The sequence below is a fragment of the Taudactylus pleione genome, unplaced genomic scaffold (genome assembly GCF_031769625.1).
Source record: "Taudactylus pleione unplaced genomic scaffold, aTauple2 ptg000377l, whole genome shotgun sequence".
Lineage (NCBI taxonomy): Eukaryota > Metazoa > Chordata > Amphibia > Anura > Myobatrachidae > Taudactylus > Taudactylus pleione.
This window is the reverse complement of record NW_028284778.1, coordinates 5,728,539-5,742,522: the sequence shown is the minus strand read 5'-3', so window position 1 is coordinate 5,742,522 and position 13,984 is coordinate 5,728,539.

Here is a 13,984-nt window from a genome sequence, read left to right as displayed (position 1 = left end):
TTCAATCCTGTGTAATGAGGGAGATATCGATAAAAGAGTAAATTACAAATCCACTATTAGGAATATTTTTATGTGCAAAAAATACCATAGTAAAAACTCTATACTATATGTGTATATAAATTACCACTCCTGCAGCTGCTGACATTTTTAGTGGTTCCTCTATCTACGTCCAGGCCCCCAAATTGTATCATCTACTTTGAACACAGTAGTGTAAACAGCAAGATGATGATGTAGTGAGATCTGGACGAAAAGAGAGGACTCAGAACAGCCGCCCACTGAAATGGGAGGAGCAGCAGGAGATCATTTGTAAGATTAAAATACAATAGTTTCCATAAAAGGAGCTCCAAGAGGCAGACGGCAACAAATAATATAGTGGTTTCATCTAAATGTACATTCCTGATATACAAAGAGTGATGTCACCGTGGCAATACCAGACTCCCTCACCTCCCCAGTCACATCCCTGTGTTAGTAATAGAGCTAACAGGGATGTCACTGTGACACTCCCAGACTCCCCAGTCAGGTCTCTGTGTTAGTAATAGAGATAATAGTGATGTCACTGTGACACTCCCAGACTCCCTCGCCTCCCCAGTCAGGTCCCTGTGTTAGTAATAGAGATAATAGTGATGTCACTGTGACACTCCCAGACTCCTTCACCTCCCCAGTCAGGTCACTGTGTTAGTAATAGAGATAATAATGATGTCACTGTGACACTTCCAGATCCCCTCACCTCCCCAGTCAGGTCCCTGTGTTAGTAATAGATATAATAATGATGTCACTGTGACACTTCCAGATCCCCTCACCTCCCCAGTCGGGTCCCTGTGTTAGTAATAGAGATAATAATGATGTCACTGTGACACTCCCAGACTCCCTCACCTCCCCAGTCAGTTCCCTGTGTTAGTAATAGCGATAATAATGATGTCACAATGAAACTTCCAGATCCAATCACCTCCCAGGCAGGTCCCTGTGTTAGTAATATAGATAATAATGATGTCACAATGACACTTCCAGATCCCCTCATCTCCCCAGTCAGGTCCCTGTGTTAGTAATAGAGATAATAATGATGTCACAATGACACTTCCAGATCCCCTCATCTCCCCAGTCGGGTCCCTGTGTTAGTAATAGAGATAATAATGATGTCACAATGACACTTCCAGATCCCCTCACCTTCCCAGTCAGGTCCCTGTGTTAGTAATAGAGATAATAATGATGTCACAATGACACTTCCAGATCCCCTCACCTTCCCAGCAGGTCACCATGTTAGTAATAGAGATAAGAGTGATGTCACTGTGACACACCCAGACTCCCTCACCTCCCCATTCAGGTCCATGTGTTAGTAATAGAGATAATAGTGATGTTACTGTGACACTCCCAGACTCCCTCACCTCCCCAGTCAGGTCCATGTGTTAGTAATAGAGATAAGAGTGATGTCACTGTGACACTCCCAGACTCCCTCACCTCCCCAGTCAGGTCCCTGTGTTAGTAATAGAGATAATAGTGATGTCACTGTGACACTCCCAGACTCCCTCACCTCCCCAGTCAGGTCCCTGTGTTAGTAATAGAGATAAGAGTGATGTCACTGTGACACTCCCAGACTCCCTCACCTCCCCAGTCAAGTCTCTGTGTTAGTAATAGAGATAATAGTGATGTCACTGTGACACTCCCGGACTCCCTCACCTCCCCAGTCAGGTCCCTGTGTTAGTAATAGTGATAAGAGTGATGTCACTGTGACACTCCCAGACTCCCTCACCTCCCCAGTCAGGTACCTGTGTTAGTAATAGAGAGAATAGTGATGTCACTGTGACACTCCCAGACTCCCTCACCTCCCCAGTCAGGTCCCTGTGTTAGAAATAGTGATAATAATGAGTGACACTTCCAGACACCCTCACCATCCCAGTCAGGTCCCTGTGTTAGTAATAGAGATAATAGTTAGTAATAGAGATAATAGTGATGTCACTGTGACACTCCCAGACTCCCTCACCTCCCCAGTCAGGTCACTGTGTTAGTAATAGAGATAATAATGATGTCACTGTGACACTTCCAGATCCCCTCACCTCCCCAGTCAGGTCCCTGTGTTAGTAATAGAGATAATGATGTCACAGTGACAGTCCCAGACTCCCTCACCTCCCCAGTCAGGTCCCTGTGTTAGTAATAGAGATAATGATGTCACAGTGACAGTCCCAGACTCCCTCACCTCCCCAGTCAGGTCCTTGTGTTAGTAATAGAGATAATAATGATGTCACTGTGACACTTCCAGATCCCCTCACCTCCCCAGTCAGGTCCCTGTGTTAGTAATAGAGATAATGATGTCACAGTGACAGTCCCAGACTCCCTCACCTCCCCAGTCAGGTCCCTGTGTTAGTAATAGAGATAATGATGTCACAGTGACAGTCCCAGACTCCCTCACCTCCCCAGTGAGGTATTAATTACACATAAAACTCCTGAGCATCACGAAATGCATGAAATTAGAGTGTAGATGTGTTAGCATTAAATCACTTTTGCAATTATTGGAGTGTTACTTATATTTAGGCTTACCATGCTAACCCTTTAAACCAGGACAGTCATAAATTACACAGGTGGCTGGCTGCCTTCAAGCCTGGATTTCACCTGGTTTTAGTTAGCCACAGAACCTGTGTAATTCAGAAGTGTCCCGATTGAAGGGGTTATTATGGTAAGTCTATGTATAGTACATATTGCTGTATGACATTATGGGCCGTATTCAATTAGTTTCGCACTCGCGATAATTTTTCAAATGCCGTACTTTTCGCCGACATCGCGTGTTTTGGCCGCAAAAACTTTTTGTGCGCGCCCCCACTATTCGCCATATTCAATATCAAAAGACGCGAAAACGCAACATGGCGAATGCAAAGCAGGCGAAAAGTGCTATCAGAATTGGGGAAATCAGTCTGACACCCCCTAAAAGATGCACTAACATTGGGGTTCAATGTTCATGCTACTTAAGGTGTGTCAATTTCTTTTAATTAGCGTCTTTGCACAACTGGTGAAGAATAGCATTAAGCAGACTTTTTTGTTTGAAAATAAGGAGTCCTGTCAAATTTGGGGTACTTGAATATGGGTGCAAGCATGGTTTAAGTTGCTAAAGTTTAAAAAAAAAAGTAAAAAACGCACCTGTAATCAAAAAAACACCTCACCCATACTTGCAGACACCCCAAAAACAAGAGATATGGTAAGAACTTACCTTTGTTATCTCTGTTTCTACGAAGTCCTTAGGGTCCACAGGGATACCTTGGGGTATAGGCTTGGCTCCGCCATGGGCACCACACAGTTAAAACTTCCATCCCAGGATGCACCGGGCCCCCTCCTATACCCCGCCCCCAGGCCAAGGCACTTCAGTTTTAGTATCAAGCCATAGGCCGGAGGAGAGGAAAAATGAAGAAGAAAGTCTGGAACACACAAGATTCACATTCTCACAGAAAAAGGAGACAGAAACTTTTAACCAGAACACCACCCTACAGAAGCACAGGGCGTCAGGGCGGGCGCCCTGTGGACCCTAAGGACTTCGTAGAAACAGAGATAACAAAGGTAAGTTCTTACCATATCTCTTGTTTTCTACTCCAGGGTCCTTAGGGATCCACAGGGATACCTTGGGGATGTCCCAAAGCAATATCCTTCAAGGGAGGGGACGCTCCTGTGCCGAGAGGAGAACCGCCGCCCCCGAAGGAAGCATCCTGAGAAGCAAAAGTGTCAAAAGCGTAATGCCTTACAAAGGTATGGACAGAAGACCACGTAGCCGCCTTACAAAGCTAAACAGCCGAGGCGCCACATCGAACTGCCCACTAAGGCCCCACAGACCTTGTAGAATGAGCCTTCACAGAGGGTGGCACTGGAAGACCCTCATGAGTGTACGCCTCAGAGATCGCCATGCAAATCCAACGTGCCAAAGTCTGCTTATTGGCAGGCCAACCCCTCTTATGAAAACCATATAGAACAAACAAACAGTCCGATTGTCTTAAAGAACTGATACGGTCCACATAATTTCGCAGAGCCCGTACCACATCCAAAGAAGCCTCGCCAACCGAGAGATCCGATGAATTAAAGGCTGGGACCACAATTTCCTCGTTAATGTGGAAACTAGACACTAGACACTACTTTAGGAAGGAGGTCAGGACGAGTACGAAGTACCACCCTGTCCGAATTAAAAATTAGAAAGGGGGGACAACACCCTTCTGGCCGAAGCAATAGCCAAAAGGAACACAGTCTTTGTCGTAAGCCATTTCAAATCCACGGAACCCAAAGGTTCAAATGGAGGACCCTGGAGCGCCCTCAGGACCACAGCCAGATCCCAAGGAGCCACCAGAGGGACAAAGTGAGACTGGATGCAAAGGACACTCTGCATAAAGGTGCGGATATCAGGCAGGGTAGCAATCCTATGTTGAAACCAAACCGACAGGGCAGAAACATGCACCTTCAGTGAGGTGAGGCGTAGACCTAGATCCAAGCACACCTGTAGGAAAGCCAACACTCTTGATATCCGAAACTTGTGAGGATCATACCCTTTAGGTGGACACCACTCAAAATAGGTATGCCACACCCTGTGGTAAATTCTAGCCAAAGCAGGTTTCCGAGCTCGTACCATGGTATTCACCACCGCTCTAGAGAAACCCTTGGACCTCAAGAGGGAAGTCTCAAGAGCCACGCCATCAAAGACAGCCGACTCAGGTCCGGGTAGAAGCAAGGACCCTGAGACAACAGGTCCAGCAGCTGAGGAAACAGTAATGGAGTGTCGATGGACAGACACTAAAGATCCCAGTACCAATTCCGTCTGGGCCACGCAGGAGCCACCAGCAGAATCTTGCCTCCTTCCTGCCTGAACTTTCGAATTACTCGAGACAGAAGGGAGAACGGAGGAAACAGGAACGCAAACTGGAAGTTCCACCGTACCGACAGAGCGTCCACCAGAAGAGCCCCTGTGTCTCTTGTTCGGGATCCATACGCCTATAGCTTGCGGTTGTGCCTGGAGGCCATGAGGTCTATTTCGGGAAGTCCCCACTTGTCCACCAGGAGTTGGAACACCTCCTGGTGAAGAGACCATTCCCCGGGTGTACATCGTGGCGGGTAAGGAAGTCCGCTTCCCAGTTGAGCACACCCGGAATGAACACAGCCGAAATGGCTGGGAGATTGCCTTCTGCCCAAGTCAGAATGCCGGACACCTCCCTTAGAGCCGCCTGACTTCAAGTTCCTCCTTGACGATTTAGGTAAGCCACCGTGGTGGCGTTGTCCGACTGAACCTGCACAGGTTTCCCCTGCAGGAAAGGTCTTGCTTGTTGCAGCGCCTTGAACACCGCCCGAAGCTCCAATATATTGATCTGCTGGACCGATTCCTCTGACGTCCACCGGCCTGGAAGACGTGTGGGCCTGTCACAGTGCCCCAGCCCCGAAGGCAGGCGTCCGTTGTTAGAAGAACTCAGTCAAAAATCCAAAACGGACGTCCCCTGCAGAGATGGGACTTCTGCAACCACCAAGTCAGGGACAGGCGCACCTCCGGAGTGAGCCTGATCATCTGCGTCTTTATGCGACGGGGAATTCCGTCCCATCTGGAGAGGATCAACATCTGCAGAGGCCTGGAATGGAATTGGGCATACTCCACCATGTCCAACGTTGACACCATGGAACCCAATAACTTAATTGCCGAGAGAAGAGACACTCGGCGACTCCTTAGAACATTGCGTATCTTGGACTGCAACAGGGCTATCTTTTCTTCCGTCAAGAAGATCCTCTGCTGCTGAGAGTCCAACAATGCTCCAGATGGACCATCCTCTGCGAAGGAATTAGCGAAGACTCTTCTAGTTTACTAGCCAACCATGAGCCTGCAATACTGATTTTGTCAGTTGCAGATGGTTGCAAAGGACCTGTGGTGACCCTGCCAACAACAGAAGGTCGTCCAAGTAAGGTAACAGGCGAACCCCCAGCAACCGCAGGTGTGCCGCCATTACCTTTGTGAACATCCGAGGAGCCGTGGAAAGGCCAAACGGTAGAGCCTGAAACTGGTAATAGTGATCCGACACCGCAAATCTGAGGTAACGCTGATGAACCTTGGCAATGGGATATGCAGGTAAGCATCCTTAATATCCAAGACACCATAAAATCCCCAGGCTGCATAGCTAAAACAATAGAACGCAGAGTCTCCATTCGGAACCGAGGGACCCTTAAAAACTTGTTCAGGGACTTGAGGTTGAGGATAGGTCGGAATGATCCATTTGGCTTTTGAACCAGAAAAAGGTTGGAGTAATATCCCGTCCCCCTTAGCGATAATGGAACAGGCTCTATTACTCCCATCTGAAGCATAGAGCGCACCACCTCCTGGATTGCTAGAGCCTTCGCTGGATCTGAAGGAAGGCCTGCTCCAAAGAACTTATGAGGAGGCCTTCTGCGGAAGGAGAGGGCATATCCCTGAGATACCACCTCCCTTACCCAAGTGTCCGTGGTGGTCTGGAACCAACACTGGGCATATCGCAGAAGTTGGCCTCCCACTTTGGGGTCCCCCAAGGGGAGGCCCAGACCGTCAGGCTGAGGGCTTGTCGTCCGGCTTGGCGGCTGGACGTCTGGTACTCCAAGCTTGTTTCTTTGGCTTAGCAGTCTTTTTGGGGCCTGAAGGTCTCGGAAAGGACTGCACCTTAGGTTTTCCCGGAGGGCGATAGGGCCAAAAGGACAGGTTTTTAGACCCAGATGGAGTCGGGGCTGAAGGTAGACATGCAGATTTGGCAGCCGCCAGCGTGTCCACTATCTTGTCCAAAGATGGCCCAAACAGGACCTGCCCGTTATAAGGTAAGCATTCCAAGCCTTTCTTGGATTCAGCGTCAGCCCTTGAAGAACGTAACCACAAGGAGCGTCGAGCGGCCACAGCCGCTGCAAAAATCCTGGAAGTAAGAAGGCTCAAATCCAAAGCCGCGTCATTAATGTACGTTGCGGAATCCTGAAGGTTACCCACTAACACAACCTGTTCACTGGTACCCTCTGAAGCAAATGATGCTTTCAAAGAGTCCGCCCATCTTTCCATAGCCTGGGCCACCCAGCAGACAGCCATAGCTGGTCTAGATGCTCCTCCAGCGAGGGAATATAGATTTAAGGCACACCTCCACCTTACGGTCTGTAGCGTCCGTCAGAGAAGACATAGACAGCATAGGCAAAGTTGCGCTCTTTACTAAGCGCGTCACATGAGAATCTACCTGAGGAGGAGACTCCCATTTAGTGAAATAATCTTCCGCAAAGGTGTATGCACGGGCTAAACGTTTGAGAGGTTGAAATCTTTTTCCCGGAGATTTTCACGCCTCCTCAATGTGATCAACTAGTTGACCAGATATAGGAAAAACTGCTGCAGCTCCTCTGACCTCCTTAAATAAGCATGGGTAGGTGCTGCAGGTAGGTTGTCGTCAGTAATCACCATGGCCGCACGGACCGCCCGTATGAGACCTGGGATATAAATTCTAGATTTAACCTCCGCCTCTGCTTGAGGAGTGTCAGTGTCCGACAAATCTATCATCCTCATCATCTTGTGAGGATGGATAGGACATAATGGTCTTTTAGAAGGTCTAGACCATAGGTTCTCAAAATCGGTCCTCAGGACCCCAAACAATGCATGTTTTCTCTCGGAGCTATTCAATTCAGAGCACTGTTCAGCCCGACTGAAGTATTTCTTCTCGCAGCCCTCCTGGGGTGTGAGCAGAAATCAAAGAAAACTGCTGGCGCGATGCTGTTTTCTGCCCTTAGCGTGACAGAAACAGCATCATGACATTAACTTATGTCGGTTCTCGTGACTAAACACCATGTTTAAGACGCGAGAACGGGCATTCTCCGAAATAACACGCACTGAATTGAATAGTTCCGGGAGCGTGTACACGTTGCTATTCAATTCGCCTTGAATTAAATCCATAATGTAGACATTCAGACAAGTCGATATTATGAACATCAACGCATTCCGCCCCATATATATCAGAAAAGGCGTTCTGTTCATCTAATATTTCCATTGTATATTTAATTGCAATATATGTCACAAATAATATCAACTCCAAGTCATCTCATCTGTCGGTGAGCAATGCCTGCAACATTGACAGGAGCAGGGCACGAGGCCGAAGCAGTGGTAATGGAGGTGGCCAGGGTGTCCCTCTCAGCGATAGCGCCCAGAGGTGACCGCCTTCATTGTCTCCAGTAATTCCGCCACTGGTTACCACAGTGATGTGTACCACACTCTCGTCACTCCTGCCAACCCAGCTTTTCCGATGAGCAGCGTGTTCTACAGCAACAAATGCTGCCAGCAGGGCAGCGCTAGGCACACGCCTACTTCTTAACCCCCACCAGGGCACCTAACACTTGGTTGCTTATGCTCTGTTGCATATCTAGGTGTTATGGTCACTAATGTAGTAATGTATATTATCCATGTCCTTGTCCTATTTTATACTGTAAGTCAGTTGTCAAATTATTTATGTACTTTGTAAGGCGCTGCGGAACACTTGTGGCGCCATATAAAGGATAATAATGTTGCACTGTAGAATGTCAGGGGATAGGAACCAGTATATGACAGAGGGTAAGAAAGGGTCACAGTAACTCAGGAAATCCCAGCTCTGTATTGGGGTAAAGGTGCCGGACCCATTTATATAGCTGGTATGAGTTCTGGTCACTTTGTTACACCTCACCCACCCAATCCCACATCACACGTAGCGTGTAATGCCAGGAGGAACCGTCTATCCATCAGCAAATAATGACAGCAGCAGCTCCCTAGCATCACATAGAGACTGTGTATCTATATGCTATGCTTATGTCCATATCTCATTACCCGTCTACTCTATAAGGATAATACTTACCCCCCGCCAGCCACTGCCCCCTCGCCCACAAAAGGTTACATACACAACTTCCGGTCTGTGCGATTAATTACCATACTTCCTGTCGGTGCGTTCCACCTTACTTCCTTGTTGTGCTTATGCGTTCCACTTTACTTCCGGGTTGTGTATTCCATCTGACTCCTCATCCTACTCCTTCTGCGTGCGTGCCACAGGCCGTACGTGATTTTTATTTGTCTGCAGCTCCCGGTTGATTGCTGAGTTGCTGACCAGGAGGAAAAAAAGAAAAGCCAATGTTGTGTCTGGCAGTTGTGATATTATATTTAATATGCAGGTGGAGCAGACTGTGGTGGCAGGGGGGGGGGTGCAGAATAAAGTGTCCTGTTATTGTCAAAGGTGGAGCAGACTGTAGTGTCAGCTTATTGTTATACAGGGTGGCTAGATCCTGTACAGGAGGAGGTGCAGGCTCTAGTGTCCCGTTTATTTACAAGTGAAGGAAACTGTCCTGTTATAACACAGATGGAGCACACTGTGGTTTCAATTATAGATGGAGCAGCCTCAGGTGCCCTGTTTTTATAATGTAAATGGAGCAGGCTGTGTTGACCTGTTATTATAATACATATGGAGTAGACCCTGATGTCCTATTATAATACAGATAAAGCAGGTTCTGGTGTCCTGTTATTGTCACACAGATGGAGCAAGCTCTGATATTATGTTATAATACAAATGGAGCAGGCTCTTGTGTTATATTCTTATAATACAGATGAAGGAGACACTGATGCTCTGTTATAGAGCACTTTTCTTAGAATTATCGTAATACAGATGGAGCAGAGTCTGCCACCTTTTATACAGATGGAGCAGGCTCTGGTGTGATGTTATTATAGAACGGATGGAGCAGACTCTGGTGTCTTGTTATAATGCAGATGGAGGCTCTGATGTCCTATTAGAATACAGGTGGAGCAGGCTCTGGTGTCCTGTTATTATAATACAGATGGAGCAAGCTGTGGTATCGTTTATTATAATACAGAGGGAGCAAGCTCTGATGTAATGCTATTATAATACAGATGGAGCAGACTCTATTGTCCTGCTATTATACAGATTAAGCAGTCTTTTGTGTCCTGGTATTGCAGCAGCTGATGCAGAGAAACGGGTAACAGACAATAAAAAGAAATCAAAGTTCAAAGAACATATTTTTTTTGTCTTTAAATTATGACACGCATCACCTTGTTGGGGTTGTGGGAAGCAGGTCAAGTACAACGGGCTGTGCTCACTTTGCCACACAAAGAATGTATTATAACAGTTCAATCCCCTGACACCAAACAGAACTGGTTTTATACAGTATATTCCCAATAACCAGATTAGTTTGCAGCAGTATCTCTCAAGCCAGCACTAAGTATAATATGCCTGAAACATATAGCAATGAGCATGGGTTAGTCTACTACAGTTCCAGTTTAACCCTTCAATTGAGCTTATACTGTAGTAGGCACAAATCATAAGCACTCCATATACTGGTACAATGTATCTCAAGCAGATGTCTCTGCTGTGTGTATAGAAAGTGATAGGGGAATATAACCCAGTACTTGATTATATGGGGACTGCTTTCATGCCATGTGCTGGGCAGTGAATGGCTGGTGAGTGGTCCCTGTGGGAGCGCTGTGGTGGAAAAAGGGTAGAGGCACTTCTGCTGTCTACTATGTGCCCAGTGCAGATCCTGTTGCTGTAAGCTTTGCAGGAGATCTGTCACTGGTAGTGGATGAGAGAGCATTTGTGGAGGTTCCTGAGAAAGCTAGTGTGCAAAGGTCCTGTAAAGATGGAGGTGTCCACCGTTATGTTAGACGCTGCTGAGGCTGAATATGTGAACAAGTGGAAAGAAATTGGAAAGCTATCGCTGTCAATGGCCACCCTGGTGTGCTCCAGCAAAAGAGGTTTATGTATATAAAATTGTAATGTAAAAAAATTAAAATAACAAAAATACATATATACTATGCATGCATTTGCTGCTGTTTAAGATCAGGCAGTCGCCTGATGAGTTAAGTAAAGAAAAAGAGGGAAACAGTGAAAATAGAAAATTAAAAAAAAACTGTGAGATTACATAAAAAATTATTGATGCAATATAAACCTATACATATAATAAACACATGGTTTTGGCTTGAAATACTAGTCAAAAAGATTCCACTTAAAACATTGTTGTACAATTGTACATAAAAGTTCAAACCTGAGCTGGGTTGCTGTGTGAATATAATAATTTATTTATATTTTTTGCAAAAGCCACTAGTGTAAAAATATAAAGTTCTTGGCTGAGAATTGAAGGGTTAAGAACAGTCCAAATTGTGAAGACGTTGAGTTACCAGGGGATGGATATTGTACCTGCAGCTCCGTGCAGTCCCTCTGAAATGGTAGCTCCTTCAATATGCCGTATTGTTGAAATGGAGGACTTTTGTGAAGCCGGATGATGTAATCCTTCCGATGAAATCACAGCTTCGTCAGAGGCCTCTGACAAAGCTGTGATACACAGGGAAACGCGTTAGTCTGACCACACCCGAGCTGCCACTTGCTGGTTAATTCTCAATTTATACCTACATATTTGCTGAGGACATTCCTGCTCACTGGATTTCATTGCTATCGGAAGAACTACATCATAGATACTTATTTATAACAATGCCCCCAAAGAACAGAACGGGCAAACTGAACAAACTCCCAACAACAAACTGTAAATCCAATTTTATAACAAATCGAGAAGAAGAGCATACAGGGTGGGCATCAAGTGATCCCAAATGGATTCCAAGGATTTAATGCAAGTCCGTACGTAATATATATATATATATATATATATATATATAAAAAATGTGTGGGGGGGGGGAGGAACTCACCGAACGGCTAGAACACGCTATCACATTTCAGGAACTGTCCTGCCCCAATGTAAGTCTGATGAATTGCTAATATAATCCACCCAGCAATGGTCTGCTTATATGCCGGCCAACATCTTGTGGGCATCATGAAGGACCAAATGTACATCCCTAACACGCACTTTACTTTTCCTGTAAACTTAGGTCCACAAAGCACTGAAAATGTACAGGGAGTAAAGAGAGCCCTCTTCTTCTGGAGGTCTAACACTGTCTAAGGCCGACATCACAATGGCCCGATGGTGGAACTTGAAGACCACTTTGGGTGAAGAAAAAGGTTTGATCTAAGAAAACATCACTCTCTTTATTAAAAATGAAATATGGTGTCCTAAGAGAGCTGGTAGATTATTTGCTTAGGTTATTATTCAGATTCTAATATAGTAATCATGATTTGTGAATCAGTTTTATTAAAACAGCAAAGTAAAAACTTACGTGACTAAAATGGAAATATATGTTCCCCTTGTTCTGTTCTTTGTTAAATATTATTCGAGGTGTCTTGATCTTGAGTATTGAATTGGGGGCTAATGGCCGGTGATGTTACAGAATGAGGGCAGATAGTAGCCCCCACATACATATGTTATAACTTCATTTCATGTAAATGGTCAAAAGTTTTAGAACAACCCCATTTTTCCAGTTTTTATTGAAATTTAAAGAATTCCGAGTCCAGTGAGTGGCCTGAAATGGTACAAAACACAAGTAGTAAACTGCTAAAAAAAAACAAAAAACATTTAGTTAGCAAAATTTAAAAATAATGTGAATTTTAGAGTTATAAATAAAAAAAGGTTCTTTTTCAGATATCAAGTAATGGGTTAAGAACATACAGTTGTTTTTGCAACACTGAATATGAGGGTGCCACTGCCAGTAAATGGGATGTAATTATGAGAGTGGCGGCCACGATGCCGCCAGTGTCAATCCTGACACTGAAAGTCCGCCACAGGACTTAAGATCTTAATCCCGACGCCAGAACAAGGATGGCTGTCCGAACAAAGGTAAGTCGGGGAGCTCTTAGTTTTAGCTGCGGGGGTGGGGAGGGTTAGGTTTAGGTAAGACAGCAAGGGTAGCATTTTGGGGGGTTAGGCACCCCTAGGAGGGAGGGTTAGGGACCACTGAGGGGGGGGGTTGGGTTTAGGCATAAAGGGGGGAGACTTAGGTTTAGGCACTAATGGGGAGGGTTAGGGTGAGAAGGGGTAAGTATACTTTCATGAGCCCTGTCGGGATACCAACCATCGGGATGCTGCTGTCGCTATTTTGACAGGAGGAATCCCGACAGCTGGCATTACATACCCATTCCCAGTGGACTACTGAAGACTGGAAGAAAATTATGGACCAATGAATCAACATTTGAAATCTTTAGTTCATTACACGGGGTTGTTGAATGCAGTCGAGTAGGCGATAGAATGGTTCCTCAGCATGTGTGCTTAATTGCCGAGTTGGAAAATTTTAATAACAAAATACCCCATGAGGGACCATCTTTGGTATACCACAGGCTAACGGTGATTCTGTCGTAGGTTATTCTTGTACATGCCCTCTATGATACTCTCTAGTGTATCAGAGACATACATTGTATAATAGATAGTAACCTCATTCACATACAGCCTTATCTTATAAGGTATTATCACAATTATGGATTATTACATTCATAGCAAATCATGTAACACGGCTAATACTGTGTTTATAGAGCACCTGAAATAAGTGGATCTAGGACGCTGATAACTTGGTACTAAACAGAGGCATCTCTGAAATTCTTACTATATGATGTAGTGAAAGCTATAGTTCATGAGATAGTTTCCTTGTGACTGAGTGCCCCTGGAAGAGAAGGGTTGCTCTCCAGGGTTCTGACATTTCAGTGGAACCAACTGTAGGTAAGAGCAGGCGCCAGCTCTCTATTTCACATAAGGCATCTGCGCCTGATCTGCCACTGACTATTGGAAGGGGTAAAACTGTAACTAGTATAATTCTAACTGATGTCCCACCACCAAGGCTTAGCCTTGGACGTAACCCCCTCATCAGGCATGACAGGAAGGATAATGGAAGATAGTTGCACGATAAGAAACTGAAAAGAGAAAGTGCAAAACATACACAGACCCTAGAGCAAAGTGTCTGAAATGACTTGCAGTCACCAAACACCCACCCTACACTCTATACTCCATCATTGCATAAGAGAAGGAGGGCGCCATGTTGGAGATGCTGCATACAAATAGGAACATGGCTTCTATTTAGCAGAATTCCCTCTCAGCCTCCCTTTGCTAGTGCAAGGGCTGCAATGACACCCCTCACTCACGGGTTGGG